Source organism: Octodon degus, unplaced genomic scaffold (genome assembly GCF_000260255.1).
Source record: "Octodon degus isolate 3935 unplaced genomic scaffold, OctDeg1.0 scaffold00259, whole genome shotgun sequence".
Lineage (NCBI taxonomy): Eukaryota > Metazoa > Chordata > Mammalia > Rodentia > Octodontidae > Octodon > Octodon degus.
This window is the reverse complement of record NW_004524835.1, coordinates 485029-502804: the sequence shown is the minus strand read 5'-3', so window position 1 is coordinate 502804 and position 17776 is coordinate 485029. Positions and strand designations below refer to the sequence as shown.

General features: G+C 37.4%; 1 pseudogene; it reads right to left on the bottom strand.

Moving 5' to 3' along the window:
* Positions 1 to 14348: 14348 nt before the first annotated feature.
* Positions 14349 to 15958, bottom strand: LOC101572243 (annotated as a pseudogene).
* Positions 15959 to 17776: the final 1818 nt, after the last annotated feature.

Below are 17776 nucleotides of genomic sequence, written 5' to 3'. Positions count from 1 at the left end.
CAGGATAAATCCTGAGGGGATTTCACTGACCTTATCAGACCCAAAAGCTACAACTCTTGTTGCATAGGTCCTGCTTTACCTTGTTCTTAACCATCCAGAAGGAAAGTATAAAAACGAAGTATAAGAAGTAATGCCATGTTGTTATGTTGACCTGTAGGGGACTCATGTCACAATTTCTGACATTGCCAGTGAAATGGAAGACCCAATGTTATTATGGACTACTGGACTATTTTGGAATATTTAACTGTTTTCACACACCTATAATATTTAAATGATGGAACTAAGCAAAGAAAGGAGATATAGATGAATGTCTATTTTGTATCTGTGTATTCATAATATTTAGGATAGGTATATAGCTACATTCTCTTAATTTGAGGAATAGAGGGATTTGGTCTAATGGTGTTTGTAAATAGGATATCATTTCTGCATCTTGTAAAACAAACTACCACTAGGAAGGCAGTATGCAATGTGTTAATTATTGAAATTGTTCTACCAGTTTGATTTGAAACTGTCTCATTGCTATTTATTTCTCAATGAAATTATGGAAAAATAAAGTTTGCTAATGAAGCCAATAATGTTTTACTTTTAATGATATATATGTAGATTAAAATCACCACTATAGAGTCCAAATGTTGATCCTCACTTAGTTACTTCACTTTGGGCAAACTGCTAATATAACTCAGTGAGAAAATGGATAGTTTTCTATCATGCCAGAAAAGCTAAGTAGACATATAAATATGAATTTGAAATTAAAATCATATCATTCATAAAATTAATTAAAATGGAATTACAGACCCAAGGGAAAAGATTTTTCTGAAAAGTGACATTGTAAACAAATCTTCAAAATTATGACTTAGATAATGATTTCTGAAAAGTGAAACCAAAAGTACTAGTAATAAAATATTATCTGAACATTGTAGTACATGCCTGGAATCAAAGTACTTAGGAATCTGTGCCAGGAGGATTTCTGCAAGTTCAGTGCCAGCCTGGGCACATACCAAGTTCTAGCCCAGTCTAAACTACCTAGTATGAACTTGCCTCAAAAAGAAAAAGAGGGGTCTTCCCGATTAGCTCTGTTGTTTAAAGCGCTGCTTGGGCAAACATAGTTAGGCACAAAGGACTGTGGTTCAACCCCCAGCTCCACAAGCCAAGCCACACCCACTCTTAAGGCAGCCTGAACTGTCCAAAAAAAAAAAAGGGAAAAAGCATATTCAAGCATTGGATGTCACTCAGATTAATTTTTCTATGCAAAAATATTAGGAAAATTGAAATCCAAGCTACTCATAGGAGAAAATAAATTACAAAAAGTTTATTTGAACATCAACCAGACTCTATAAAGAGCTCTTCCAACTCAAAAAAAAAAAAAAAAAAAAAAAACAGTAACATTTATCCTGAAGACTGAACCAATGAATGGAAAGGTCATAAAGGAAGATACATGAATATCCAATAAATACATGAAAAACTGCTCAAAATAATTTACCATGAGAGTAATAGAAATTTAAAAGCTATAAAGAATCAGTATTGCCAAAATATAAGAAGTACTAAAATAATCTTTTAAACTGTTATTATTGAATACTGGAAAATAGAAATATTTTGGATTGAATTACAGCTAAAATATAATATATGCAAGTTTGTAGGTGGGGTGCACTCTTGCATAACTATTCCCAACACTCGAGGTCAAGGCAGAAGCAACTTAAATTTGGGAAGAGTTTAGGCTACACAGTTAGCTCGAGAGGTCAGCACATATATATAAAGCAAGAATTGAAAGAAATTACACCAAGTTGGGGCTGAGGAGATGGTTCAGTGGAATAAGTGCTTCCCTGGCAAGTGCAAGGGCCTGAGTTCAATCCCCCATGCTGAAAAAAAAAAAAAGATATTACATCAAGTTAAAAAGCTTCTGCACAGAAAAGGAGACAATCATCAGTGTAAAGAGACAAATGTAGAATAGGAGAAAATAGTTGCCAGCTATTCATCTGACAGAGGATTAGTATGCAGACTATATAAGGAACCTCCCAAAATTAGGAACAATAAAAATAATCCAATCAGGCAAGGAATATAGTTCATCAGCAGAATGCCTATGTGGCAAGCATGAGATCCTGAATTTGAGTCCTCATACCTTCCTCCCAAAAAAGAGCCAAATCCAATTGGAAAATGATTTGAATAGACACTTCTCAAAAAGAAGAGATATAAATGGTCAATACATACATGTAAAAAATGTTCAACATCTTTAGCCATCAAGGAAATTAAAATAAAAACTACACTGAGATTCCATTTCATCTCCATTATGATAACTACTATTAAAAAAAAAACTGTGGAGGCCAGGCATGGTGGCACATGCCTGTAATCCCAGCTCTGGGAAGGCTGAATACAGGAGGATCACTATGAGATCGATGTGCATAGTGAGACCCTGTACCAAATACAAAAATACAAAAATAAAAATGCTGCCAAGGATGTTGAGGAAGGGGCACTTTACCCATTTCTGGATGAAATGGAAATGTAATCTAGTATAGCCACTGTGATGGTTACAGTTGAATGATAGTTCAAGTCTGCTTTCTTGAATAATCCAATATGAAATTTTGGCTTACATAATGGTTCAGATTTTCTGCCTTTTGAACAGAATATTTGAAGCAAGCTCATAAACAAGGTTTGTGCACTCTGTATGGTTACCATGTATAGGGAAGGAGAACCTGACCACTGGGGTTGGCAAACACAGTCCAGATGGAAGACAAACCTCTTCCTGATTGAGGATGAGAACTGCACCTATGGAGGAGAAGGGAAGGGAAAAGGGATGGAAGGGAGGAGTGGGAAAATGGCAAAAAAGAGGACTATGTAGGGCAAGAGCAAGGGGAGCAGCAGGTCCAACCTTGGGCTATACACCTGCACCAGCATTCCCAACTGTGTGGGCTCCAGAAGGCCTAAGTGGCTGGGGTGGGGTAACCTGGTTTTCCTAAGGTGAACCTAGATGTGGCTCTTCCTTGTGCGATGGAAATCGCAAAAGAGAGCACAAAAGCTAAGATCATTCCAGAGGATATTTTGAGTCTTTGAAAGAAAACAAGTACAATGAAAAAAGAAAGATAAAGTGGAAACAAAAACTGTAAATGAAGGGAAGTTCTTGGGCATTTCAAAATTATAACATAAAATTCTCAATGCACCACCCCTCTCTGAGGGTTTTCACACATATCAAACAGAAGGAATACCTAAACAGACTACGTTACCATTTTCCTCTACTCTCACATGTGAACTCTCCTTCAGGTCAATCTTTGACCCTCTCCAATCCTAATAAACCTTTCTTTCTATATATCACCAGAAGAAACAGCAAAGCATTAGATTTACTTGCAGTGCCAATGAGACTTCCTCAAGTCTGTTGAGCATTTAAGGACACACCAATGTTATAGGCAACTGGGTTACATAGAAATATTATAGGCAGTAGGACAGAAACAGGCCCTCAGAAAGAGCCAGTATGGAAGGCCAGATACCTGGCAATTGTGAGAGAGACAGACATTCCTGCTGTGGACCAAACCTTAGGATAAAATATCAAACAAATGCATGCATCCTTAAGAATAAAAATCCAGGATTGATGATCTAAATTGGTCTCCCTGGAGCTTTGTGCATGAATGTGATAGGCATGGGTGTAGTACTGACCTTCTGCATGTGCAAAGCCAGTTTTTCCAGCACTATTTATTAATGAGGCCATCTTTCTTCCAGTAAGCATGTTTGGTCTCTTTATCAAATATGTGGTGGTTGAGGGCTTGCGAGATAGCTCAGCAGACTTAGCCCCTTCTTAGGCAAGCTCAGGGACCAGGGTTCAAACCTGGCACCACATGCTGTGCTGGCTCTGCCCCCAGGCAGACTGAGCAGACCACCAAGACTGAGATAGTAATGCATGCCTTCAATCCCAGCACCTGGAAGGCCAAAAGAGGAGAATCACTATGAATCCAAGCTGTATAGTGAGACCCTGTACAAAATACATTAAAAAAATTATAAGGTGGCTCAGTGTGTTTGTAGTTGTGCCCATCAGCATGCACAAAGCTACAGTCAAAATTGATCAAAGATTTAAATATTAAAACAGAAATACTAAATCTCTTGGAGGTATATGTAGGAAGAAATCTTAAATACATAGGGATGTGTAGAAAGTTAATGAACAAAAACCAAACTGTACATGAACTATTTCAAAGAATCAACAACTGGGATCTCATCTTTTTGAAAAGTTTCTGGACATCAAAGCAAATCTTCAACAGAGTAAAATGAAAACCAACAAATACAATACAAACAAGGAAAAAAATTATAGCCAACTATCCCTCCAACAAAGGCCTTCTACCTAGAACATATAAAGAATTTTTTAAAAATTAGACCTCCCAAACTCAAAGACGTAATCCAAAAATGGGCATCTGCAATGAATGTACATTTCTCAGAGGAAGAAATATAAATGGTAAGTAAATATATGAAGAAATGTTCAAAATTACTGGTCATTTGAGAAATGCAAATTAAAACAACAGTGAGATTCCATCTCACCCCAGAAAGAATGGTTAACATAAATAAGTTTGTGAATAAGACAAGAGTATAGACTGGTACAGCCACTATGGAAACCAGTGTGAAGATTCCTTATAAACCTAGGATTTGAGATCCCCTTCAAGTAAGTTGTTCCTCTCCTGTATATTTTTCCAGAAGACCTGAAAACCTCATACCACATATGAGTGCCCACATTTATAGCAGCCCAATTTGTCATAGATACATCCTGGAAATAACTCAGATCCTTATCAAATGAAGAATGGATAAAGGAGCTGTGGTATTTTTACACAAGGGAGTACTATTCATCTATAAAACAGGATAAATTTGAGTCTTGTCAGTAAATGGATGCAACTAGAGAACATACTCTTAAGTGAAATAAATCAGAGCCACATGTAAAAACACATGTTGTCTTCTTAGTGTTACAACATGAAAGAGACTAATGGAATCTGAAGGGTACTGTAGATACTGGAAAAAAGAATTAACTTAAGGAAAGTTATTGAGTAGAAGAGAATAGGAGATGAAATGGGGGAAAGAGATGTGTGAAAGTTGGATGGTTTAGACAACTGCCCTGTGCATTTCTTCTGGCCTATGGAAAGGAGCAGATAACAATTTATTTTGTTTCCTTTTTTCAGTTGTTTGTACTTTTTTCTCCTCTTACTTTTTTATACATTTCTTTCTTTCTTTCTTCTTTCAATTTTACATGCAAATATCTACTAATAGTAATAGGTACAACTGGTTGGAAGATAATACTATGTATTATAACAAATACTGTGAAATTCATATTACATTCTTAAGTGAAATTCTGTACCACTTGTAACTTTTTTCTGTTTTAATTTTAATTTGTACTCTCTTTAAAAAATAAAAATAGCTGGGGAAATAGCTCAGTAAAATAAGCATTTGCCTGGCAAGCGCAAGGGCCTGAGTTCAATTCCCGGTTCCACAAAAAAAATAAAAAAAGAAAAAGAAGGCATCTTGGACGGGCCGAATAACTAAGTGGATTAAAGTGCCTGAATGTAGGTGCAGGGGCACAGGTGTTCAATCCCTGGGCCTGCTGTGCCAGCCCCACCCCCGGGGCAAGCTGAGGCAACAATTGTGTCTGGGTGTGGTGGTGCACGCCTACAACCCCAGCTCTTGGGAGATTGTAAAGAGGGGGTTCATTAGGAGTCTGTTCTAGTAGTGAGACCCTGAATACCCTGGAGATCCTTCCCTAAAATACAAAAAAAACAAACAAAAATAAATACATACATATATAAATAGATCTCTCACCTTGAAGAAGCCTAGAAGAGTCACTAACCCACCCTATATAGGATAAGTCCCTGTTCTTTATTGATGCCCCACTTGCTATATGACTCCCTTCCCCATTTGGTAGTGGATTTAATCAATTTTACCTGGGTTATTGTGTGTGTAATCTTATTGATTTACCATGATTTTGACCCACCTCAAGTCCCCCTAAGTGAGTTTCCATGTTTTTCACCTTAGACCCACCTGACCTAATGGTTTTGCTCTATAAAAATCCCTAGAAAAGACAGCTTCCTGGGCAATCCACTCAGATCACCTTTCTGTCCTTCTCTCAGACAAGAGATTTCTTCACTGCAATAAATGTATTCTGTGTTTAACCTCTGTTATTTCTAAATTTTACTCTTAGGTTTTAGAGAACCAAATCTTGACCTGGGTATATTTCAGGTTGAGGATTTCATTCCCATATATCTTCATGACCTTATAATTAATGGGTGACCCATTTGTTTACCCTAAATGCCCAATAGATTACTATGCACCAGCTCATACATGTATACATTTATGCAAACTCTCAGACATTCTCAACCATCATGCTTTAGTCCTTCTCTCCCTGTCCCAAGTTCCAGTTATATACTCTCAGTTCTTGAAATAGTTCATAAACTTCTGCCACTCTTCTGGCCTCAAACTTACCAGCGTCCATCCAAAATGTGACTACACATATTCTAGCTACTTAATGAGCTCACTGATATTCTTCAGTTTTACTGATCTGGTTGCATAGCCTCATCCTATCATGCATAGTATTTCCCTAAATTGTTTATTCATGAACAATTTTAAAGACCACACCTTGCCAAGCATGGCAAGTAATCAGTGAAAACTATGATGATATTCACACAAGCAAGGCAGTACAACTCATTGGAATAACTTCACAACAAGTAGAGCTCATTCCACTCATGAAAGCACTCACACTCACTACAGATAAATTATCAATATTTACAAAGTCTGCATAGGATACACTCCACTCAAATTCTGCTATTAGTAGGAAAAGAAATTTCTATCCACAAAGCAGAAACAAAATAAAAAAAACAAACATATCTACTCATAATTGGTTCATAAATCAAGAACTTCTGGGTCAGGGAGATGGCTCAGTAGAATAAGCGCTTGCCTGGCAAGCCCAAGTGTCTGAGTTCAATCCCCGGTTGCGCAAAAAAAAAAAAAAAAAAAAAAAAAGAACTTCTACAGACAGATCTTCTTTCCTTAGCTTTGCAGTCAATCACTGAATGGGCGATAACAGACATTCCTCACAGGACAAATATCTGAGACGTGTCCAAATAAGGAGGCTGATAGACTAGCAAACCAGACCACTACCCAAAACTCACTCCATGGATGTTACGGAGATTTGACTGTGACATCTGTCACCCTGTTGATCACAGAGATTGATTCAGCTAATCAGACTAGCTAGACATGTGTCCTTTTTTCCGCTGAATGCTCCATGTGTATCCCTCCAGAAATTGCACTCTATTGAAGAAGACAGGGCTGGTGAGATGGCTCAGTGGTCTAAAGCACCTACTTAGAGCAAGCTTAGCAAAGCAAAGGGACCAGGGTTCAATCCCCCAGCACCACATGCCAGCCAGCCCGTCCCCTGGTGGGGCTGAGCTGGCCACACACACACACACACACACACACACATAAATAAATAAAAAATTAAAAAAAAAAAGAAGAAGACAACCAACCTTGATAGAGGAGGACAGTCCTTCGTCAAGGGTATATGAGTGCCTGGGCTCCCCTGCTAGAATGTCTAAACAAGATCCCAAAACTTACTCCATTCCCTGATTTCTCTTCCCTCTTATACCTTTCAACTCACCACAGGAAAAAAATCTACACAACAACTCCTAGAAGAACTGGAGGCACAGTAATAGTTTCTCCTTGAAAATTTGATGTTTCTGCATCCTCTAGTTTGCAACACAGCTGAAAACCCTTCTAAAAGCTTCATAATACAACAAATAACTGGTTTCACAGCTGTAGTCCAGACCACTGTGCAAATTTGTCCTTATCCTAAGCTTCCTATGAAATAATATCCAAGGCATAAACCATGGTGTTAATAGAAAATGCACTTTTCTTCTTTCTGGGCATCAAACTCTGCTCTGACTACTCTCACTTCAGGTAACAGACACAGGATAGGCCACATGGTTTTACCTGCAGCTGCCAAGTGACAAGACCTGGGACACAAGGCCCCTTGTATGACATCATCAATGTATCTATAATAACATAGCTGATTGACAGGAAACAGCTTTCATTTCTAGCTCACTCAGGAACAAATACCTCCCATGTTATTCAGTAATCATTAGTTTGCTTTCCAGTTCTGTATTGGTTATTAGAATGAGAGTACTAATAGAACCAGCAGCAAGATTCAATGTGTATACTGTTACTTATTTATATTTTAATGCATTTATTTGTTGCAGGGTCTCATTACGCAGCTCAGACTCATGGTGATTACCTTAGTTACTCTTCTCTCATTGCTAGGACAAATACCTGGCACCCAAAATAAAGGAAGGAAAGATTTATTTAGTTCACAGTTACTGGAGGTTTCAATCCATATTCAGCTAGCTCCAAAGCAGTGTGGCACATAGCAGAAAGCAACCTTTCATGGCAGCAGCAAAGATCAAGAGCAAGGGAGGGGTAGCAGCAGCTCAAGCAGCTAGCTTCTCTTTCCATTTTACATTGTAATGCAAATTACCTTCCCCAGGACAGTTGCAGAATCCACAACCAAAGCAATCAATCACAAACTCCAGAAACTTCCCCAAGACTGCATGAGGCTTTGAGGGGACACCTATACACAAACCATAACAGTGATCCTCCTGCTTTCAGTGTCCCCAGTGCTGTGATTACAGGCATATGTCACTAAGCCTAGACCCAGTTCAGCCCCCTCTATGGGTGGGACTCACATGGCATGTGGTACCATAGATTGAACCATGGTCCCTGCACTTGCCTAAGCTTATCTAAACAGGAGCTTTAGTCTGCTGAGCTATCTCACCAGCTCCTGTATATGTTATTTATGCCATACAACTTTTATTCTTTCTTGATAATTTCCCACTCCTGTAAATGGTAATTGGGCAATGATAGCCTTCATCCTGAAAAGATATAACTAATTCTGTGTCTGTACTTGTATCTAATTGTCTGTTACTCTCTATATACTTGCATTTATATTTATGTATCACTGTATTCTATATACTTTACTGAGCTCTTCATTATACTACCTTATGCAACCACTAATGAGACCATCTCACTAAATATAATACAACTCATCACATCCAAATGTAGAACTGGCTGACACCTCAAAAACCATTCAAAAGCCACAGAGCATCAAGACCGCAAATCACTCATGGGGAATTCTTTATCTTTCACAGTCAATTAATACAGATTTAAACTCAGTGACCATCTTGGTCCATCTCATTTTAAACTAACTCCTAAAAATAATGTTCTATCCCTTGCCATCACAACACTTCTATCTTTCAAATCAATTATACTATGAGCTCCTTCTCCTTTGTCTGACATCTTCAAAATTTAACTGAATCCCTCATTTCCATTTACCTAGTAGATCTTAACATTTATTGACAACTAACTCATATTTTCTAGGGCAATCAGTTCTTTCCTGATTGACATCACAAAGGCATCTTCTATATTATACATATAGGCTCTGATTCACAACAAATTTTTGCCTTTACATGTGCAACTTTGTATCTGTCTTCCATCAAAAACTGGCAGGACAGTACTTCACTAGGTATGAGGGGCAAATGCCCACTTCTATGGAAAAAGATTAAAATATGAAACCGACTCTAATATATGAAAGAACTTTTGCTTTTCAGTCCATTTATAACTAAATCTGCATTTGACACTGTTCTCCTTCTTCAAATCTTGTTATAAAACAGACACAGTGTTACAGAACACAAACTACAGCTGGAACAAAAAGAAATCCCTTGTCTCAGGCTTCAAATCCTGTCAGCACTGGGGTTATACTCCCTTTGCAAGAACAGCTTACTAACCATCATTTTTTTCCTACCCTAAAGGACATTGCCTTTCTTTCTGCGGATTCCTTGGCCCTTTATGAATTTGTAACACAAATTTGTCACTTAGTGAGAAAGACCTCTGAAACACTTAGAGTTCATCCAGAAAGAATATGTAAACAGACTACATTGCCATTTCCTTCTGGGCCCTCATGTGAGTTCCCTTCAGGCTCAAGCTCAAACCCTATACAATCCTAATTATTCTTTCTTTCTATTGTGCACCAGCAGAAAGGGACAAACATTAGGCCTACTTTTATAGCAAACAGATTTCCTGCAGCTGTTTGACAATTTATTCAGACACTAGACACTTTGAAATTACTATTTAGGGCTGGCCCTTCTATTTAACCTAAATGCCCAAAAGATAATTCTATCAGCTTCTACCTTTACAGATATACAGATCCTGTCATGTCCTCTCAACAAGCAGCCTTCAGATAATTTCTCTGTCCTGGTTTCCTGTGCTGTGCTCTTCGCCTTTGCAATATTTGATAAATTTCTGCCACACATCAGGCCTCAAACTTGCCAATCTCCATGCAACATGTGACTTCACACACTCTAACCTGTCAATGAGCTCACTGTAATCCCTCATTTTCCCTAATGTGATTCTGTCAACTAGTCCCAAAATATAATCTATATTCCCTGACTAATTTATTTATGAGTTTTAAAGACCATATCTTTTCAAGCAGTGTAAATCATCAGTGAAAACTGTCATGAAACTCACTCTTCAAAAACCTCCCCAAGCAATAAGCAAGGCAGAACAAATCACAGGCATAACTTCCAAGCAAGCAGAGCTAATTCCACTCATTGGAGCACTCACTCTCACTAAAGATAAAACAACAATATTTACAAAAACTACAGAGGATAGCCTCCACTCAAATTGCACTATTTTCAGGAAATGAAATGATGATATGCAAAACAGAAGAAAAAACTAAATAAATAAATAACCTACACAAAATTGATACATAATTCAATGATTTCTACAGTTAAAGCTGCAACAATCATTGGATGGGTGATCACAGATATTTCTCACAGGACAAACATTTGGTACATGCCATTTGGAAGCTGATATCAGAACAGGAAGATCCCAACACACAATCCATTCCTAGGTTTTGTTCCCTTTAATACCTTCCTATACATCACATATGTGTGTGCATATATATATATATATATATATATATATATATATATATGATAGCTTGGATAATTCTACTGCTGATATGTGTTATTCTACTGAAAGGAACTATTAATGCTTAATTTTTCCTCTTCTTCTCAATTTCTTATAACTTCTGTATGCTTACATGTAGTAATCTAAACAACTAATCTGAAGACAACATGATGCAATATAGTGTGGTTGAATACTTATTATATTGTTTAGTGAAATTTTGTATCATTTCTAATACTTTTTTATGATTTTTGATTTTTGATTTTGTTTTAAAAAAGGAAGTGACTAAAAAAATCCATATGTGTTCTGTAAAGATGAATCAAAAATATTTTGAAGGCTTCATAGATACTGGCACAGATGTACCTGTAAATACTTGCATTAGAACTATGACCTGACATATAAGCAACACAAAGGGCCCTACCTGCATAAAAGACTGGTCCCTCAGTTTGTACTATAAAGTGCCTCAGCCGTGCCGTATGAGGGCCCACAACAACAAAAGGTTTTTCAGTTTTAGCATATGTGACACTTATTCCAGTCAATTTGCAGAGAAGAGATTTCTACAAAATAGAAATTAATATTGACTCATGATTGCTATCTTAATTTTAAAGAAATTCTGATTTTAAAATTAAACAAATAGATTCAAATCCTAAAATTAAATAACTGATGTTTACAATGGAGTATCAAGAAGACAAAGGGCTATAAAAACTTACATGGTATCAAATATACTTTAAGGACCATACCGAAAATGACAAACATAGTATTGGATATCAACAGGTTCCTTAACAAGGGCCATTGATATCCCCTCTTCCCAAAGAGCTCTGCCTTTACAATGGAAAACTTTGGAGCCTATTTGCATCATAAATCAGTGGAGAACTTAATCCAATTATACGAATTAGTTAAGAAACAATTCCAGCTTGGACATTTCAAAAACTCAGTTAATCTTCCGAATACTCCTGTCTTTTTTATTCCACAGAAATTGAGCAAACTGAGGTTGTTGTAAGATTTAGGAGCTAAATGCTTGCTTACTTCCTATGGGGGCACTACAGCCAGGCTTCCCAAATCCAAGCACAGTTCCCAGAGATTGGCTCAAATCTCTATAAACACTTTAGATATGTTCTCTCTCTCTCTCTCTCTCTCTCTCTCTCTCTCTCTCTCTCTCTCTCTCTCTGTTAATTCTTAACGAAGGATTTCACAAATGATACATATATAAATCTGGAGTCTTAAAGAGAGAGATCCTAACAACAAACTGTTAAAAGAAAAAAAATCTAAGCACATGATGGAGTATGTGGAAATGCATAAGCAAGAAGCTACGTAATAGAGAACAGGAAACCTGGCTGAGCTAGACACAGAGGGAGGCCTGACTGAGGCAAGGGCAGAGCGCTCCATGGTTTGAGGGCATGTCCGCACCAGGCGCCATGCTGACAGCTCAGAGTTGTCAACAAGCTCTTAGTCTAGCAAGACACAAGCCAGCCAGGCCCAGGTTGCGAGAGCAATGCAGGACAGAGGCGCCCTACCTGCCAACCCTCAGTGGCCTGAGTGAGGCGGGTGCAGAAGGGAGGCTGTGGAGGTGCAGTTTTGCACCTGGCGCCAAGGTAAGGCTGCAGCTCTGTAGGCAGCGGAAGCAGCAGGCAGTGCAGAGAAGGAGCAGTGGCTGGAGTGGGAGCACTTCTGGAATATCATAATCAGTGCCTTCTGCCACTATGGATGTTAAAGTAGCTTAATCACAGGGCCGGCCTGTTGGCTCAGACGAAGAAAGCGCCTGCTTAGGCAGAGCTCAGTGGACGGGGTTCGATCCCCGGCCTCCCATGCCCCGCTGAGATGGCGACTGAGGCTGGGCGTGGTGGCGCCAGCCTCTAATTCCAGCGCTTGGGAGGCTGAAAACAAGAGAATCATTACAAGTCCAATCTAAGAAGTAAGACCCTGTAGAGCCTGTACTAAATACAGATAAACAAAACAAAACAAAAAAATAGCTTAATCACAAAGTTTTTAATTCCAAGGTCCGAAAGGGATTAGATCAACTACATTTTCAGCACCAGCATGCATGAGTGAGTGAATGGAACAGATAGTTTTGGATCTCTTCCAGATAATCAGCACCAACTACTTCCTCAGGTTCTTCTTCACTTGAGCAACATCTGGAAATGCACTGATCATAATCAAGAAATACTACTGACCATTGAGAATGATTGCATACATATATATGAAAATAGAGAATGTGGAGAAGATGGGGATGGAAAGATTAAGCCAGCATCCATATTTGACATTGATAAGTTGAAATCTACCTTAAAACAGTTTGTGGGTGACTGGAGTGAAACTGGTAAAGCTGAACGGGATGCCTTCTACCAGCCAACAGTCACAGAAATTTTAAAAAAAATCCAAAAGAAAGTGGTATCCTTCTAAAGTAAATATTCTGGTTCTTTGTGCTGAGACAGGAAGAGTGGCTTGGGAAATAGTTATGCTAGGTTATGTTTGTCAAGGAAATGAAGAAATACTAAAATTGCTTTATTTTTTTTTTATTTTCCCTAAAATTACTTTTCAAAAGGTGAAGGAACATAAATGTTTTTCTAAAAGCTCATTAAATGGCAAGAAATGCATGCTATGTTTCAGTACTTTAGAAATGCTTTTTGTTCACTGACTAGTATTTACTTTTTAAAAATTTCTGTCAAAGCAAAAGATCTTTGTTTTTCTCAAAAAGGCAAAAACAGACTGACACTGATAGGTTGTTTTGTTATGTGAAATTACAAATTAAGAATTTATCTTAGAAGTTTTCATTTTTAGAAATAAAAGTTTAAAAAACAAAGTGGAAAAACCAATTATTCTGTTATCCTAATTTCTTAGATGTATTCTATAAACTCCAAATAAGTCAAATAATTAAAAAAATTTCATATCTTATAGAACAAAAAAAAACACATTAATCATTAAATACTTTTGGATTTTCTTTATTCCACCCAACTTCAATTCACATATGTAAAAACAGATGTCCATTTACACTCTGAATCTCAGATCTTCAACAGCCAAGCAATTTTAGTTATATGCAAAGAACATATTTCATATTTGCTTGCCATAGAAAGAATGGAGATTAATAATTACTGTGATGCTTAAGAAAATACTGTTGTAAAAATGTTAATTATGTTCTTTTGTCCTTTTAAACTATATATAGCTTTTTAGATGTAAATTTTTTGAAGTTTATTTTTGAAGAAATGTGAGGTGACTAGTTTATTTCAGATTTAGTGAAGAGTAAATTGTCGGTCATCTTTTCAAAGATCCAAGCCAGGAAAGTATCATTCCCTTTATTTTTTTCTCCAAATGTTCAGATTCATTCTTAAGGAAGGCCTAATGCTGCAAGAGATGCATTTCACAGACCTCTAACATAAGTTTATGAACTGTCAACTAAAGACACTATCTCTGATGTGGATAGTTTCATTCAACCCACATTCTACCAACTTTATACCTTCTAGGTCACCTTTTATAATGCTGATCAAGTGGATGAGGCTTTCCTTCCCCCCCCCCAGAACTGGGGATTGAACTCAGACCCTTGCGCTTGCCAGGGAAGCACTTATTCTACTGAGCCATCTCCCCAGCCCCTTCCTGTTATTTTACATGCTGCTTGATTTCTCATAACAGACCTGCATCTATGTAGTATTTTTCTTCAGATCTGACTGTCACAAAATAGTTCTGCATCCTGATTTGGGACATCATTTCATTTAGTTGGTCCTTGAATTGAGTAGGTGCATTTATTTCAGACTGAATTATAACTAGCTGAACCTTCAGCTGCTCCTCATCAGCTTGGATGGCATAACCAATTTTCCTTTGAATTTCTTGTTCAATTAGGATCTGTAAGTTTCTACGGGAAAGATCCATGAGTTTCTTCTTGTATTGTGTAATTTTAGCCATACTTGCAGTCTGATTCTTTTGTAGTTCACTAATATCTTCAGATATGATATCTAATCTGATCTGATGCTATTTAGTCATCTGATCTTGAATCTTCAGTCTTCAGAGAAGTTCAGTAAAACCCATCATGGGTACAGGAATTAACTTTTCAGAATGAGGGTTATCCACCCTGGCTTGTTCCCAAATAATAGGATCAACACCCTCAGGAGGATTCTGTAAAAGCTGCTTGATCTGTGCAAGAGAAAGTTCCATTCTACTCATAGAAAGGGTTGCACCAAGTTGCTGCAGTTGTGTTTTTATATTGGCTTGTTCAAAATGGGCATACAGTGTGGTAGCTGGAACTCGTCTGGAAGTACCATTTGGAGAACGCTCAACAACATAAATGACAACTTCTGTCTGATCATCGGGCAATGTTTTAATACCCTCTACATTTACACCAAGGGTCTGGTTTCCTCCAAAAACTTTATGTAATGATTCTACCCCCTGCTGTTGCTGACTTCCAATATTTGTTTCCTTTTGTTGAAAACTAAAACCACTAGTTCATCTTCATCTTTATTATTGGGCATACTACTATAACTTACAATCTTAAACCAGCAAAAAAGGCTTTCTTGCGTGAATTCTACTGGTGGAATATTATTGTTGAAATATCCTTTTCCTGTTCCGCAGAAAGCCTGCAGTTGATTCCATTTTGCTAAAATAGCATCTCTCTCATCTCCCAATAGTGTTGGAGCAGAAAGAGTACTTGCAGTATTTATCAGCTGGTTGGACTGGGTAGGAACTTGTGTAGGCTGACTGAAGAGACCACTTAATGTAGATTGTTGCTGTTGATGTGTATTAAATCCTCCAAATTCCAGTCCAGTTACCAAACAAGTACTTAAACTAGTACTATTTCCCATTGTTGTAAGAAAACTGGTATCAAATCCAAAATCTTAGTTCTGAGTACCACCAAAGAGTCCAGCAGTGCCTGTGTTAGTTGGGTCAGAGAAGCTGAATGCAGAACCTGCAGTTGAAGATGCTGTTGCAAATCCTCCAAACCCACTGCAGGTGATTTGGTTGCTCCAGTGGTGCCTGAGGTACCCGAAAGTGTCCCAAAATTGAAACCCATAGATACGTGTTTTACTACCTAAAATTACACAATGATGTTACTTAAATTACAGCATATATTTTAGTTAACTTTAAAACCAGTTATTACATTTTTAATTGCTCTCTACTATTAATACTATTATTTATATAATCTATACAAATTTGCACCACTTTTCTTTTAGCTTTTTCTTTTAATATAATCTAACTTAATCAACCAATAATAGAAATGTCACTGGAGGTTTAATTTTGTGTTTAAGTTTAGTCCCAGCTACTAAAGTGCGTAAGCATTGACACATTTTTTTACTTCAGTTAGCACTATACAATTTTTTCCTTTTTTTTCCAGATTTTCTTACTAATTTTATTGAGAAAGAAATAGCAATGAGACAGTTTCAAAACAGGTTAGTAGGACAGTTACAATATTTAATACATTGCATAATATTGTCTTTGTAGTAGTTACTCATAGTACAAGATGCAGACATGATATCCTGTCCAAACACTATTAGTACAAATCTTTCTTCTCATTGAATTAAGAGAACGTAGCTGTATATCTACCCTATTTTGTATATACAGATACAAAATGGTCCTTCATTTATGTCCCCTATTTTGTTTAGTTTTGTTAGATATGGGTATTACATAACCATTTAAATATTGTAAGTGAATGAATTCAACAAAATAATCCAACATAGTCCAGTAGTCCATAATAGTAGTGGGTTATCTGTAGGAAGGGAAAAGTCAGAAGTTGTTGACTTGAGCCTTTTACAGCTCAGATTATACCTGTTTTATATTTTTGTGCTGGATGGTTAAGACCAAGATAAAGCAAGACCTATATAACAAGAAATATAACTTCTGTATCTGATAAGGTCAGTCAAGTACCCTAAGGATTTACCCAGAAACCCTGTACCACAGTTTGCAGATCTTTTCTCAGTGTCAGCCATGTGGATGAGTTACAGCCATTGCTTGACCAATTTGATGTCTGTGAAAGCTTGATAAGAAAATTTTTTGTCCATATGACTCTCCTTAGGCACATTCTACATCATTGATCACTTTCCTCTGTGGCCCAATAATCTACTTGATCGGAAAATTTGGGACATCACTGAGTTGCAGGATGTTACACTACAGGTTCTCTTATTCCTCAGTCCTCACTGACCTTGAATGGCTAGGGCCAAAGAGTTATGTGTCTTAGCAGCTCTTCTTTTTACTAATTTTTGGTCTGCAAACTTAAGTTGTTAATCCTCCAGAAGAGAAGTTTAATGATATTATTACCCTATAACATAGGCAGGTGAACTTAATCTTAGTATCTATTTGAATATGAAACATCTTAGACATAACATGGAACAGGTATTTTCCATGAAGTATTGATATGTTAAATTTTAAATTCCTACAAAATGTGAAGAAAAAAATAAATAAAAATGCTTTTCATTAAGTGGTCATTGTGTTTGCATTTTTAAAAATTTTCATTTTCTAAACTGTTACAAATTTAGGGTATGTTAGTCAAATGAGGAAGGTGATATATATATATGTTATAAGGAGAAATCATATAAATCACTGTATAAAATTATGAAATGTACTGTGTATCTAATTCTCATTCTAAAAGCTGCCATAAAGGCTGAATTGGAAGCTTCATATCTGCATGAAATTTCCTATATTTTGAATGTCTCTGATGGACTTAATTTTTCTTGGATATTAAAGGCTGCCTAGACCCAGTACTAGCGCAGGTCCCAGACCCAGTCCTAGCCCAGGACTGGTGAGTGTGCAGAGAGCTTCCTGCTACCCTGTGCCGGCGGGACCAGTCCCAGCCCAGGCGCAGAGTGGGCCGGACCCTCTCCCAGCCCCTTGGGCC